Source organism: Talpa europaea (assembly GCF_964194135.1).
Source record: "Talpa europaea genome assembly, chromosome: 3".
Classification (NCBI taxonomy): domain Eukaryota; kingdom Metazoa; phylum Chordata; class Mammalia; order Eulipotyphla; family Talpidae; genus Talpa; species Talpa europaea.
In genome coordinates this window covers 48,447,548-48,462,740 of record NC_140069.1, presented here as the reverse complement: position 1 = coordinate 48,462,740, position 15,193 = coordinate 48,447,548, and the positions used below count along the sequence as shown (strand labels likewise).

The 15,193-nt window shown below is 36.1% G+C and overlaps 1 protein-coding gene across 8 annotated transcripts in view; it reads right to left on the bottom strand.

The window, feature by feature from the left end:
• Positions 1-15,193, bottom strand: part of EYA1 (EYA transcriptional coactivator and phosphatase 1) — a gene marked incomplete at both ends in the record, with an annotated part of 296,030 nt that overhangs the window by 126,261 nt on the left and 154,576 nt on the right. The window lies entirely within an intron of this gene.

The window sequence follows — 15,193 nt, the reverse complement described above, 5'->3', positions numbered from 1 at the left end:
GCAGCAAATGCTGTTTAAAAATGAACAATGATGTAAAATATATATAAAGAAAAAAAAAGAAAACTGATAGCAGACAGTTTGTGGAAAACAGATGATCTTTGGCAAATTCCCTTTGGGATGTAAAATAAAAACATCCAGATTCATATCCTAGATTTATCAAAGCAACCCACTCTAATATGGTGATGACTTATTGAGCCCCTAACAAACAGCTAAGTTAGACTACCACAGAACACTCACCTCGTCCCCTAGTTTTAGATTTCTTTTTCTAAATGAGGAGATAGTTTCTAAGTTAAATAATAATGCTGCCAGGGAAGTGCCATCTTCAGAGTTTGCCTAGCCCACTTTGTTGAAGTCATTCACCCCCCATTAACAGGTTTTTAGTAAAAGAACAGTAACATTTTAGAAGTTACCTAAAAATCAACAATGTGCTTTCCAAAATGTATGTTCTAACAAGGTAATATTTGGGGAGCCTTCTCGTACAAAGTGAACACATTCTGAAATGGGAAAGGATGATGGATAAAAAGCCAACTTTTTCTTTTGACATTGCCAATATCTTACAAAACTCAAGGAAAGGAAAATTTCACCCTCCTAGGCTTTTGAATATTTTACTAACACATAATGATTAGATTTTAAATAGGAATTACAAATAGTTGCAGTCACTTTCAAAAAGTTAATTATTTAGACCATTTCTAAACAAAGTTGGAAAAAATCAAACATCAAGTCTAACAGGGAATCGCTCCAACTGACTGTTTTAATGTAGACCAAACAATAGCATAACTGAGTTTTCACTTTTCACTAGTTGTTTTGGGTTAGAAGCCTTAGTTGATGCTAATAAATTCTGACATCAGATTCTATTTCCCTTCTCTCTTCATGCCTCCAGAAAATCTAATGATCTTGCTCTTCAAAAGCCATTAGGCCGTCATTGTTTTAGTGGAGTAGATATACGACTTATTCCTGTTTCCTACTCAGTCGTTCATCTCTCTCTCACCTCCTTAAAAAGAACTCATATGCAATCCTGTGCACCTACAGCCATAGCTCTATTTCTCTCTGTAATAGACAGATTACCACTGGGGTTCTAAACTCAGGATAAATACTACATGCTGAACCAAAGGCCGAGGGGAATAAGTCACGTAAAATGCCTACTATGTGTCACATTCTTTATAGACATTATGATTAATCCTTTAAGCAATTTTATAAACAAATCTCAGAACACAATGCACAAACTCACTAGTTAAGTATTATCTTCATCTATCACACGCAAATAAATTAAAACCAGAAGGCTTAGGAATTTGCCCAAAGTCACACAGTAAGTGGCAGAAATGGGATTTTAATTTTGGATGCTTTTGACTCCAAGACTTGAAGAAATGTCAGTAAGAGGCACTCCCCAATAATTAAACAGACACTAAAACCGAGCTGGGCAACTGAGGCACAGTGCTACATACTGGATAAGGGTGGGAAGCAAAATCCCCACAGCCCTTGCCCTTGTATGATGTTAATACTTCCAGCCTGGTGAACCCCTTGGAAGATCTCAAGTGGAAGTTCCACATCCACCTGTCTGTGAAAGACAGTGAACAAGAAATTTTTCCACAGTTGAGATATTACTTACTTCTAATATCACAGTAGCAGGTTACTTCCAGGTCTTTGCCAATTGTAAATCTATGATTCTGTAGATTAGACGGTAAAATTACTGCATGAAAAGCTTAACTATAAAACCACTCCTACATGTGTATGCCCAAAACTTACCCAGCTATTCTTCATATGACTACCTTAATCGAATGTGGCTCTCACTCCCAAGAGACACATTCAGCTATACTTGGAATTCCATTAAAACTGGGCAAAAAAGAATAGGAAGGGACGGAAGAAGATACTTTTCTTTTGCACATTGCTTTTTTGCCATTGTTCAAATATACCTGTCTATACACTGAAAAATAAAGACTCCATTTTCTGAATGAGCCCAATTTTTTAAAAGGCTCACTGTTGAAGAGAAGAGGATATACATAAAGTAACTATCAGGACATTCATGATTTTATCACATTCTGTAATTGAATACTTTGATCACCAGGGATCTAAAGAGACTGGTGATTTATTGTGATGTAAAATAGTTTCTGAATGAAAGCCAAATGAATAAAGACCACTTTTGGCTTTGTTGTTGCCAAGCATACACTCACCAGAAAGTTAAAAAGACAAGGGTAATTCCTGGCCACCAAAATTTTACGCATCCTCATTAGGGCTATCACATTTGTAAATATGTCGTAGGTAATAGAACAGAACACCTCTCCTAGGCTTTAAATTAAAAAACACCACATACTGAAATTTTTTAAGCTATAGAGATTTAAGGCACTGTCACATCTGAGAACAATTATCCCATCTAAGCTACCTATCTAAAAAGAAAAATCTATGAATGATCTGCACTGCTGTAAATAAATGTAAAATTCTTTGGCTCTACCATATTTTTTTTCATTATGTAACATCAGCCCACTAGAAAAGAGAAAATTCTATTCTCTCTTTTTCCCACTCAAGAATTTTTTCTTAACAATTACAAGTTTCTAATTGTCTATCTGTTAATTAATTATATGGTTATGCTTTTAAAATATTCAGAATATTTTCATTTGTCTCTTTAATCTCCCAATTCCTTTACTTGGCCATATAGGTTAGGCCCCTGCATAGGGTGACTTGCTAATCTCCAAGGTGCCACAAACTTCTATTCATAAATGCATGAGCTTTGGTTTGGAGTCAGAGAAATTAGTTCCCTATTATAAAACCTGAAACTTTAGTTGATGTCTTCAATCTTATCTCATCTACAACTTTTTAAAATCTCTACATTACAGGAATGCAATAAGGATTCACAAAAATTAATGTCAAGTACCTGATATAAAATAGGAGCTGAAACTATATTTATTATCGTCATGAGTAGCGGCAGTATTCTATTTCTTCTACACTGAATACACGTCTCCTGGGAAATAGTCCCAGAGAGCTATAATGAAGAAAGAGTTAATAGCATCAGCTTTGGAATTATCAATTAAATTTCAATCTAATTTTGCTACTAAGAGAAGAAACCCTAACAAGTCGCTCAACTTCTGGGTGCCTTAGCTTCCTCATCTAGAAGTAGAAATGATATACTCATGAGAGATTTAAAAAAAGGTAAATACTTACAAATCATTCAGCACTATGCAAGGTCCAGAGACCAGGCTTTTATAGTGCCCCTATCATTACAGTGTCATTTTAATTATGACAAATTAAAGTGTTTCTTATGGTACAAAGTCTATCATAAATTTCACGTTGAAGTTAAGCTTACCCTTTGAAAAACAAATTAGAAGAATCTAAATTTAAGTGCTGGTCTAAAATCCTCCATGAGGCCATTGCCTCAGGAGAGCCAAAATCAAATCAAGATAATGTGCATGTAACTCAAGAAGGCAGGACTAAATCATGATTATATTAAGAAAACTTATACCTTGGTCATTACAATCAGTGTCTAGTCTTTCTAAAGGAACAGGCTAGCAGGAAGAGGATGATGTGCAAGGCAATTGTGAGTGAGGATTCCAGGAGAAAATGTGGGTATCTCTCTATAGCACTTCTTAAGGTGAAAGGTGAAAGTGGCCCATGGAAAAGAGAAACCTGTCTTCCTTCACCAAAGATCATAATTTTAGGTGGAGACAGATACATCAGACCATTGAAGCAGTTGACATCAGCAATGAAGCCATCAAGCCATAATTCTGAGCTCAACAAGCAACTATTTACACCTTAAATCTTGTCATCACATAAATAATCTCCACATCCGAGATAGATCAAAGGAAACAAGTATTCAAACCATTTCATCAGTTATATTTCCCACAAATTAAGAGGTCAGTTAAAGAAAGTTGACCCCAAAAGTACAGCTCTATCTGGACTGATTTATGAAAAATTCACCCAGCACTGCACAAGAAGGCACCAATCTGAGGGAGCAGTAGACCTTCACAAGCAGTATCTAAGCTGATCTCATACCTTCTCTTCAACTTGTAATAGTAAAGGTTGTCTTTGATTGGCACATTCTTGGTCTTCCTGTATTTTGTTTCTTAACAAAGGTTCAAGGACCTCAAAAATTCAGTTTACCATCCCTTTACTGCTCTTTATGATTGCTTCTGTTTCGGTGAGATTCATAATCGATTCACTTTGGTTATTAAATGGGTTAGTACACCACTGCTCAGAACTGTATTATCTGCAAAAATTCACATTATACCATTTCATTTCATTTTGGCTGGACTAGTTCTTAATGCTCATTAGAAATCCTATCTTTTTTTTTAATAATATTTTATTCATTTATGCATACAAGAACTGAGGTACAGGCCTGTGGTGTGAGAGGTGAGAGGATTCACCAGAGACAGAGTGAGGAACAGAACAGGCCGAATGACTGAAATACAAAGCTTAGGGTAGCAGAAGGTGAGTCAGGAGAGGTCTGCTGTGCCATATGGGTAGCTCCCTGGCCAGGGATCAAACTCATGCTGCAGTGGCTGAGGATAGCTTCATAGGTTGTGTCTTATCCCCCTGCAAGGAGTCCCCTGTCTTTCTAAATGCCCCTCCATTCTCCACTTGAGCTTCACTAACCCATTCTGAAGCCTAGAGATCCCACCCTGGAACCCTGTATTGTCTCTTCTTTTTCTAAGCATCTTTTCTGTCAAGCTCTGATCCCAGGATTGTCATTTCCTTGCTATTCTATACCAAAATTGCATGCCATGCAGGTCCATTGAAATGTATCATTTCCATATTCTTTTGAGTCATTCTGTTGTTTGACATCTGCTTTTCTATTTCTTGTGCCTGAATCAGTTTCCAGTGAGTTTTTTCCACTTTCCTCAAGCCTCCAAACAGCATCTCTTTTTCCATCTTCACTATATGCCTTCAATCAACTAATTTATAATGAATGATGTTACACTCAAACCTTCAGTTATCTTCCAGAAACCTTTCCCAGGTTCCCACTGATTAGTCTCAGGTCTAACTTTACAACTTTATTCACAATACCATGTCCATAACTCCTTTGAAGTAATACTTATTTAGTTATTTGGTCTCTCAACATCCTCAATCATTCTATCTCAAGAGGCTTCTTCCATTCTAACTACAGAAAAAGACAGGTCTCCACTAATTTTTAAATTCTGCTCCAACCTTAAATACCTCTGTCCCTTCTCTCATCACCATGTACCCTAAAAATTTGCCATTACATCCTTATCATCCATTCTTTTTTTAATCTTTGTATCATCCCTCTAAATACACTATTTTACTACAAGATCTTTCCCAATGGCCCAATTCAAACTTTCCTCAAGTGCCTCTTCCTCTGAACTTCTCTCATTATTGATCAACACAACACCAGAATGCTTTCCTTTTTCTCCTTCTATGTGTCTTTTTCCTCTGGATTTCCTTCCTTTACCTACTCTATGGTTCTATAACTCCACTTCCTTCTTAGCTGCCTGAACTCTCTCTCACAATCATTTATTTTCTTGCTACAATTTTTAAAACTCACCTCCATGTGTACAACTTCAAAATATCTATCAACATGCTCATCCTTTCCCCACATCAGAGTTCTATAACGTCCTTGCCTGGCTCAGGGTCTAATGCAACTTGCCCAAACAAAAATCATCTAATCCCTCTGTAGTAGTCACATTAGTTACTCATTTTAGTCAAGAATGTTTCCTTTTCACCCATTTCTCCAGGTTCCTCTTTCCTTATTCCATATTGCCAAATCTGTAATTTCAACCACTTGAATCTTGAATCTTTCACAACCATCTTTATACTACTTTCATAGCCACTATGCTAATAACCTTATAATTTTCTCTTGTAAAACTTGGCAAATTGGTTTTTCAGTCTCTGCTTTATGCATAGATAGTTATCTTTCTATAACCTAGATTTGAGGAGTCTCCTGGCTCTGAGGTTTTCAGCAGGCTCTCCATTTCCTCCTGAATTAAGTTACCATTCCTTATTCATGTTTTTAAGATAGTCTATATTCTAATATGACACTTATTTTTGCTTTACTCCCACTTCTATATATTTTTTACTATATTTGCATTTTCTGTATTTTGCATATTTGTGTAACCAGTAACTTACAAGAATATAAGAGTTTTACAAATAGACAATCATATCAAATCTCCTAATGTTTACAAATGATCCTATTACTCCCTTTTATAAGGAACCAGATGCCCACACATTTAGTTGACTTTTTTTTTTAAAGATTTATTTATTTATACAAGCACTGGGTACAGCCAGAAGTGTGGGAGGGTGAGAGAATTCACCAGAGCCACAGCGGGGAGCAGAACAGGCAGACAGACGAAGTACACTGCTGAAGGGAGCAGCGGGCGGCAGGAGAGGTCTGCGTGCCATGTGGGACCCCCCACCTAGAGGCCGGGGATCGAACCGGCACTGCAGAGGCTGTGGGCAGCTTCGCAACCCAGTGCTCAACCGCTGCGCTACTGGGGAGGCGCTTAGTTGACATTTCAACCAAAATGGTCTATCAAGATATTTAATGCTTTCTCAAATCTATAGTATTTCCCTTTCACATTAAATGTTTTACATAATTTCTACCTGACTAAATCCCACATGTCCTTCAAAGTTCCACCTGCTATGGTCTTTGCTGATCCACTACTACTTTTCCTTGAGCTACAAAATCTTTTCAAACCTCCTTTGGAACATATCCTATACATTTTACATTTTATAGTCTTATCCATTTTAACATATTATACATTTTTTATGGAAGTAATTATATCTTGTTACATATATCCCTACAGAACGTGGCTTGATGCTTGACACAGAATTGAACTCAACATTCATTTTGAGGTCATGGATGAAGTAAAATGTACAATAGACTTAAAAAACCAGATTTATAATAGACTACTTAACACTAGGCATATAGCAATAAAGGCAATTTTAAATATGCTATATGCTCAAACATAAGATGCTATTTTATTCATCCCAAATTACCACTATGTGCAGGTTCATGTTAAGACCTTAGTTACAGGGCATGTGGCCATTATGTTAATTTTAACAAAGTTTTCTTTGGAGAAGATACGTTAGCCTAAAGTCATATCACTCATTGGAATTTTTCATATTTAGAGAGGACCCTACCTGAATCACTAAAAGGAGAGATAACTAAATTATAGATTAATAACTTGTGGACAATTCCACTTTTCCTTTCCTTTGCAAGTCTAATTTTTGCCACAATAATTCTGGTTCCTAACACAGAAAATCTGGGCAGATTAGATGAGCCTCTCTACTGCTGCTCATCTCTCCCCCAATCCAATCTATCCTCGAAATTGCTGCCAGATTAATAGCTAAAACACTTTCACTGTATCAATCGCTTGCTCAGAATATTCAGCGATTTCTCTAATGCTCCAGGATGAAGTGCAAATTCTTAGCCTTGTATTCAGGGTCCTCTACAGTTTGCCTGAAGCTGATTCTTCCAACCTTATCTATCAATTTATTCTTCAGCTAAACTGGTCCTCTCACTGCCTCCCAGACTATCCTACCTTTGTTCACATTGGTCCCTCATTTAGAATGCATTCCATCTCTTCTCAACCTATTCAAATTCTACCCATTTCCCAACACTCAGCTCAGATTCCATCTCCTTCTTGAAGACTGGCCAGACCTCAGCAAGCTGAAGAGCTCTTTTTTCCCCCCTAAACTCTGAGAGCACTTTGTTTGGATCAGTGACTTCTAACCTCCTTAAGAATGAAGCCCTCTTTCTAACACCAAAGTATTTCAGAACCCAGATGATAACCTATTTTTAATCTGTTGATTGAGAAAGCACATAATGACAAAAATTTACTGTGAAATTTCAGATAAGAGGATATGTATTTTAATAAACATAACAGAAATTCTATATGTGAAAAAGTGTTAAATATGAACTGGACTGTTAATTTTCACAAGGTTCAGAAAAAGACTGGTACAAAAACAACTTGGTCACCTTTTGATACTAACCCAGCAATTCATGGGGATCTCTAGGCCACATACTAAAAACCCTTCCCTGCATTATTCAATTGACGTATTAAGACCATTTGATTTTTGCCCAGTTTTCAAAAAAGTTTTATCTCCCACAAAAAAAAAGGTGTTAAATACTTATTTGTATTTGTGCTAGAATCTGGCTGTGCTAATTTTACATAGTAAAATGGAATGGTTCTTTCCTTAAACTCATTAAGAATTCTGGATTTTTTTACCAATATTTTATTATAAAAAATTTTCATATAGAAAGGTTGATAGAATTATAGTAAAAAGCCATAATAAACCTATCACTGGATTTCATAATTAACATTTTACTATATGCACTATTTTTACTTTGCTATATATAGGATGTTCAAATTCATCTTAATTTTCATATATTCCAAAATAAGTTGAAGACAATACAGTATTCATATAATTAACTAGAGTTCATATTGTTTATGGTCTTTTAAAAAAAACTTTTTTTTAAGATTTAATTCATACAAGAACCAGGGTATAGGCCAGATGTGTGGGAGGGTAAGAGAATTCAACAGAGACAGAGCGGGGAACAGAACAGGCAGACTGACTGAAATACACTGCTGAGGGGAGCAGCGGGATAGATAGGAGAGGTCTGCCACGCCATGTGGGTTGCTCCGTAGCTGGTGGGGATCGAACTGGCACTGCAGAGGCTGCGGACACCTTCACAGTGCTGCACTCAACCGCCTGCGCCACCAGGGAGGCCAGGTCCTTTTCTATTTTAAGTAAAATGTACATATAATGAAATACACAATTCTTAAGTGTGCCCTTTGATGACTTTTAATAGTCACCTACATTTAGTTTCCAAAGTAGAATCTAAATACTTTTAGTTTATTGTAACAGAAACATGGCACAACAGTATGAAAAGATTCCACCAATTTTAAGAATTCAGCTAGCAACATCACATTCTTAATTTCTGGCACTAGCAATATTTAAGAATTTCAGAATGGAAGAGCAGTAATTTTAAATGTAGCTATGCTTACTGAGCACTTACTAAGGCCAGGGATAGGTGCTAATCACTTTATTTTTTTAAAGATTCATTTATGCACAGAAGAACTGGGGTACAGGCCAGAGGTGTGGGGGGTGACAGGATTCACCAGAGACAGAATGGGGAACAGAACAGGTGGATTAACCAAAATACACTGCTGAGGGGAGCTGCAGTGGGTGAGTCAGGAGAGGTCTGCTGCACCATCTGGGTCACCCACCTGCCAGGGGATCGAACTGGTGCTGCAATGGCTGCAGATAGCTTCGTAGTGCTGCATCTTAACTCCTTGTGCCACCAGGAAGACCCTTGTGCTAAGCACTTTATAAGTAATCGCACACCTGCTCCTCATGGAAATTTTATGAGATATTTATTAAAATTGTCACATTTCAAAGATGAGGAAATTATAGCTTAAAGATGCTTCTAAACCTGCCAAATAGTCACATAGGTAGTTTCAAATTTCTTTGATTATCCTATGTTTTATGAAACCACTGAAAAGTTGAAGATTTTTCCATTAGGATTTTATCATTTTTGTTTTAAAGATTTATTTATTTATATATTTATACAAGCACTGGGTACACTCAGAAGCATAGGAGGGTGAGAGAATTCACCAGAGCCAGAGCGGGGAACAGAACAGCCAGACTGACAAAATACACTGCTGAGGGGAGCAGCGGACAGCAGGAGAGGTCCGTGCGCCATGTGGGACCCTCACCCGGTGGCCGGGGATCGAACCGGCGCTGCAGAGGCTGCGGGCAGCTTCACAGCCCAGCACTCAATCGCTGCGCCACTGGGGAGGCCCCAGGATTTTATCATTCTTAATCATTCCTCTGATGAAGATCTGAACAATCAGTAAACAGTATAGCAATAGGAAAGTCTCAGAATACCGGGACATTGAATAAAAGTGTATCAGTATATGTTGCAAATTAGTGGATGGTAAAATAAACTAGTGCATGAAGATTGGAAGCAGATGAGCTGGCTCAGACTCAGAACCTCAATCATATCAATATGGAAAAATGACTTACTTGCCTAAAATGTAATCAGCCTACCAAATTTACATCTCAGATCCTACCCTTTTCCCTTTCTTTACCAATTCACAGGAGCACCAAGATATTAACCCTACCCACATTTTGTATTAATGAGCAAGCACTTATTATCTCAAGACTCAGATACCTGCAAAGATTCTTAAGTGATGTGAGAGATCTTAAAGGAGGAGGGGATATCCCTTCTTCCTCTGGAATCACCAGTTGCCAGTTCCTAGTGAATATAATTTTTCTTAAAATACATTTATTATTATTTAATAATAGCTGCTCTCTTTTAGCATGTAGTAGATGCTTGCAACTGTACGTAGTATTTTAGATAGATTGTCTTAACACTGATAAAAGTGCAATCTTCATTTTACAACCAAGAAAGCAGAGGATCAAGGAAAATGATAACATCAACCAAAACAACAGCCATCAATGGATAGTATGCATTCCATAATGTTGTGTTTTACCACTTGCTGAACCATCCTTAAACCCTGACAGGTATATACTATTACCACCTTCATTTTACAGACCAGAAATCAGAGACAGAGATCAATTAAGTAATTATTCAATATCATACTACCTGACTGGTAAGTGGCAGAGCTGGAAGCCTAGCTTGAGACACCCCTCTCCCCTGTCCAAGCTCCTGCTTCACTACCTTTCAAAATCTATAAGTTACATAGTGAATAGCTAGTCTGACTATAAATACATGTTTTCATCATCATGCAATACTGCTTTCTTTATATTTAACATTATTCTTTCTCTACTTTCCTTAAGATAACTATGAGACATAAATCTGTGCTGAAAAATATATATGTAAGTACATGAATTCATTACAAAATATCATTACTTCTCCCTGGAGTCTTTTCTTACTACCCTTTGAATGCCTTTGCAAAATACTACCTTGTATTTTAAAATACAATCTTGCCAAACATTTGTCCCTACATTATCCAGATTCCTAAGTTTTCCTTTTTGCTTTATTTTTGGTTGAGTTTGCTATATAAATGCACCTGCATACATTCATAGGCATATATGTAAAAGTAAATATGCTATGAAAATATAACTAACATTATGTAAAGAATAAAAGAAATGTACTTCCCTCCCCAAAAAATAATTAAAAAATACAAATGCAGTCACATCACTTTCCTATTTACAAGCCATTAAGTTGCCTGGATCCTGCAGGATTGAATGCAAATTCTTAAATTTCATCATCTGCTTTAGGTCTTAGGTCCACCTCTGTGCATGCTAGCATGTACCCTCCACACACAGAATACTCACAGAATTAGGGATGTCTTTGCTATTGCTCCTTTCTGGCTTGTCACCCAGTGTTTTTCTACCTCTCTTTCGACTGAGTTTAAATGCTACCAATATGCAAAAATCATCTTCCATTCTCAATCACCTCAGACATAATTAGATGTCCCTTCTCTGCACAATATAACCCTTATCAGAAAGTATGGCGGTCATCTGATTATAATAGAATTGCAAATCATTTTAGACTATGAACTCTTGGCAAGAATGGTATTTGATAAATTTCTAAACACAATCACTCAATAATATTTCTTGGATGAATGCAATGGTGGATATTCAATATTAATATTCTTGTGTGTTACGTATGTGTGAATGCATGCTTTTCATGACAGTGTTTGAGATTTTTTTTACATCCTAAAATATTTACCTCCAATCATGATTCCTTAACATCTTGCAAAGGTTAAAATATACTGACTGCCTGATCTTTATATCATTAAATTGTTTCTTGCACTATGTGGAAGTTGCTTCATCATTACTAAATACTATTAAGTCCAACATTTGAAGTTTCCATTTATGAAACAGAGCATAAGCATGGGTAAAATGTAAGTCTGTTAATATAGAGCAATTACAAAAGCAGCTTCAATATTGGCTGTAGAGTCTTAGGATGGATGACGTCGGATACTATATAAATTGGTCTGTGAAATCATCATTGTCAAAATTTGAAATAGACTTTAGATATTTATTGAAGCTGTTAATACTTTGTAAATAAAAGTAATTATTCTCTTCTCTTATAATCATTCACCTGCATTATTTGCTTAGTAATATGGGACATTCATTCAACAAGTATTTGTTGACAGCTTAGTCACTACCAAATCTTCTGCTAGATGCTGAGGGCTCAACAATGAATGATCCGTCACTGCCTTTAAAGAACTGAGAAACTCTACTAAAGGAAACACTTCTATAAATGGGTGTTGCTCTTTTATCGTTGAGTCACAAGAAATAAATATTTCTTAAAGCAGATAAAATTTCAGTAAGAGCCAAACGTTTTGGCTAATCAACCAAATAGTACTACTAGAGTCCATGTTTTAGAGTGTGAGGAATGTGGGTTTTGAATTCAAGCAAGTGTAACTTTGAATCTCTTGTCCAACATAGTTAATATGCTCTGTAAACATAAATAGCTACTGAAATCCTTTAAAATGAAGTACACACTATGGTAACATTGCCTGAAGGGGGAAATTGGACATTGAAACAATGATGTAAACCAATATTAACTCAACGAAGAATTTTAAAATGTAAAATGAAGTGCATAAAAGTTACCTTAAAGGATCATTTTGAGTAGAAAATAAGGTATGAGGTTATTAAAATATGCTGGATAAGTAGTAAGGATTCAGTCAATGTAGTTTATATACCTTATTTTGCTAAAAAAATATTTTCACTCAAGATTCTCTTTATCAGGAGTAGATGCAAAGATATAATTGGTAAGCATTTTAGATTTTGATTCACTTTACCTAAGAAAAATATTTCCAATTTGTATAACAGGACATAGCTAAACATGTCACTTTGGAATGTGTTCAATAATTTTTATACTTTTTTTTCAGTGAAATAGGATATTGGAGGCATGAAATAAAACTGAGAAATCTATAAAACCCAAAAATTACCATGAATATAATCATAATAAGCTTTTACTAATAAACAATTTTGGGCCCTGATTACCTTTTCAAAATTTATCCTTAGTGACTGCTAAATATCGCCTTTACTAAGGACAACTGTGTTACAGATAACATTTTTCCTATCCAAAGGGAAAATGGAAACTTGGGATTATGTATATATATATATATATTTTTCTATTGTAGTTTGTAGTCAAAAAGAGGAGAATGAATTACTCTTGGATTTTATTTCAAAAAAGCAAGGTGAGAATAAGCAAAGCACACAGACACATAAACATTCCACTATTCCACTCACCCCAAACAATCTGGGTCATCATCCAAAAATCAGCAATTACTTAAAGAAGGAAATTCATGACCAAAGTGATAAAGATTAACCTAAAAACTAGCATTCACTAAAAAGTTCACACATCTCTCCGGAGGAAACCGGAAATTTCTCCCAGAATACAGGGTGTTTAAGGAAATATATTTTTGCTTGTACCAACATCCTGGTCCAACCAGGAGAGAGATGCCATAGAACTATGATTCTCTGAATATTAGAAATTGGGAATACATAAAATGCTGTAGGTTGAGTTACTAGTTTGTGAAGAAGCCTGATTTTCTAGAAAATCTGAGCCTAGCTTCAGGCAATAAGCATTGGCATTCCTTTCTTTTTTCTTTCAAATGTATAAGACATTATATTCAATTTTTTTTTTAAGAAGTACTTTTTTCTTATATGGTTGTTAATTTTGGACAATATATGATTTCTCCCCTTGGAGGTAGTCACTGTAGTTCTTCTATCACCAAAGTACCCATAGCCCACCTTGAAAGGTGCTAGCTACCTGAAATAGGCTGGAATACATTTGCCAAACCTACAAAGCCAAAGCCGAACACATACCAACCCTTTAGTCCTTTGACTTTACCTCCTATGATCTCCATCATTCTGTCACCTTCAGTCACACAGACCTCCACACTGTTTCTAAGAGTTCCAGACTCTTAGCTTTGGTAATGGCTATTCCTATGGAGCCCCTAACAAATGCTACTCAAGTTTGTTCTCTGAGTTTTGTTTGGTTAATATAATCTGATTCTCAAAGTCAAGAGAAATGCTACCTATCATCTACTTAAAAATATTTTATGAGGTAGAAAATATTTATTCTGTGCAGTAGCAAAAGTGCAAGTGCTTTTAAAATTTCACAGTAATACTGCTCCAATCCAAATGTGTATATAATAATGACTATTATAATGAAAAGCAGAGATGACTGCCCATCTCTGTTTGATCCCAGAGAAGCTTAACATAGGCAGACTGCTGACGGAATTATAATTAAGTCTAAAGCTTTGAAAATTAGTAAGAGTCAATTCCCTAAAAGTTAACCTATTGATGCAATATGCTGTGCACGCGCAACACCAGGAAGGAATCTCTCACACGCACGCACACAAGAACTTAAAACCAGAGTACAAGTGCCCTGGAGAGTCATCTCTATAATGAAGTCCTTTTGTGTTCAAAGCCTCCGCCATTAGTCCTTTTACAGCTCTGTTGTCTGCTACAGAGTGTTGTTCTCCAGTCACAAAGGCACCAATGTGGCAGTGAAGGCACTAATGACAGCATGAAGGTGCTCGAAAAGGTATAGGATGATGATGGAATCACACAGAATTTTACAGTGATTTTTTTCAAACCCCTCTGGTCTTAAAGAGCACTTGGTCCAAATACCAGGTCAGATACCTGTGGTAACAATTAAAAACCATGTGCCTTGGTATTTATCTTTCTAAGACCCGGTTTTCTTGTGCATTTAAAAAATAATAGTACTACCCAAGTGACAATTCATCATGCATGGTATAGCAGCTTATAAATGCAAAACACTGAGAAGTTCCAAGTGTCTACAAGGTCTATGAGCAAATCTGAAGTAAATTCTACAATTTCCCCAGTTTACAGATGAGAAAACAGCCACACAGAAGCTAACTCAACTAAGCTCACACAGCTAGTGACAGTGAAGCTGGGATTCAAAACCAGTTTCTTAACCATTATGTTGGCACTCTCATAGGAATTTTCTGAAAATTAATAAAACAAAACATGGAGAATGATCAGCAGAATGATTAACCTAATTATTCCTTGGAAAAAGTACTCCAAATTCTTTTTTTTTTTTTTTTTTTTTTGCTTTTTGCAAAGTTCCTGTGATAGAAATAACTGACATTCAGTAATCTCATGTCATTCTAGATTATAAAATACTTGGAATCTAGGAATCATAAACATTACACATTAATTAGCAACAGGCATGTGAAAATTATTCTCATATACAATACAGGCAATTATTAAATATTAGCAAATTAATTTG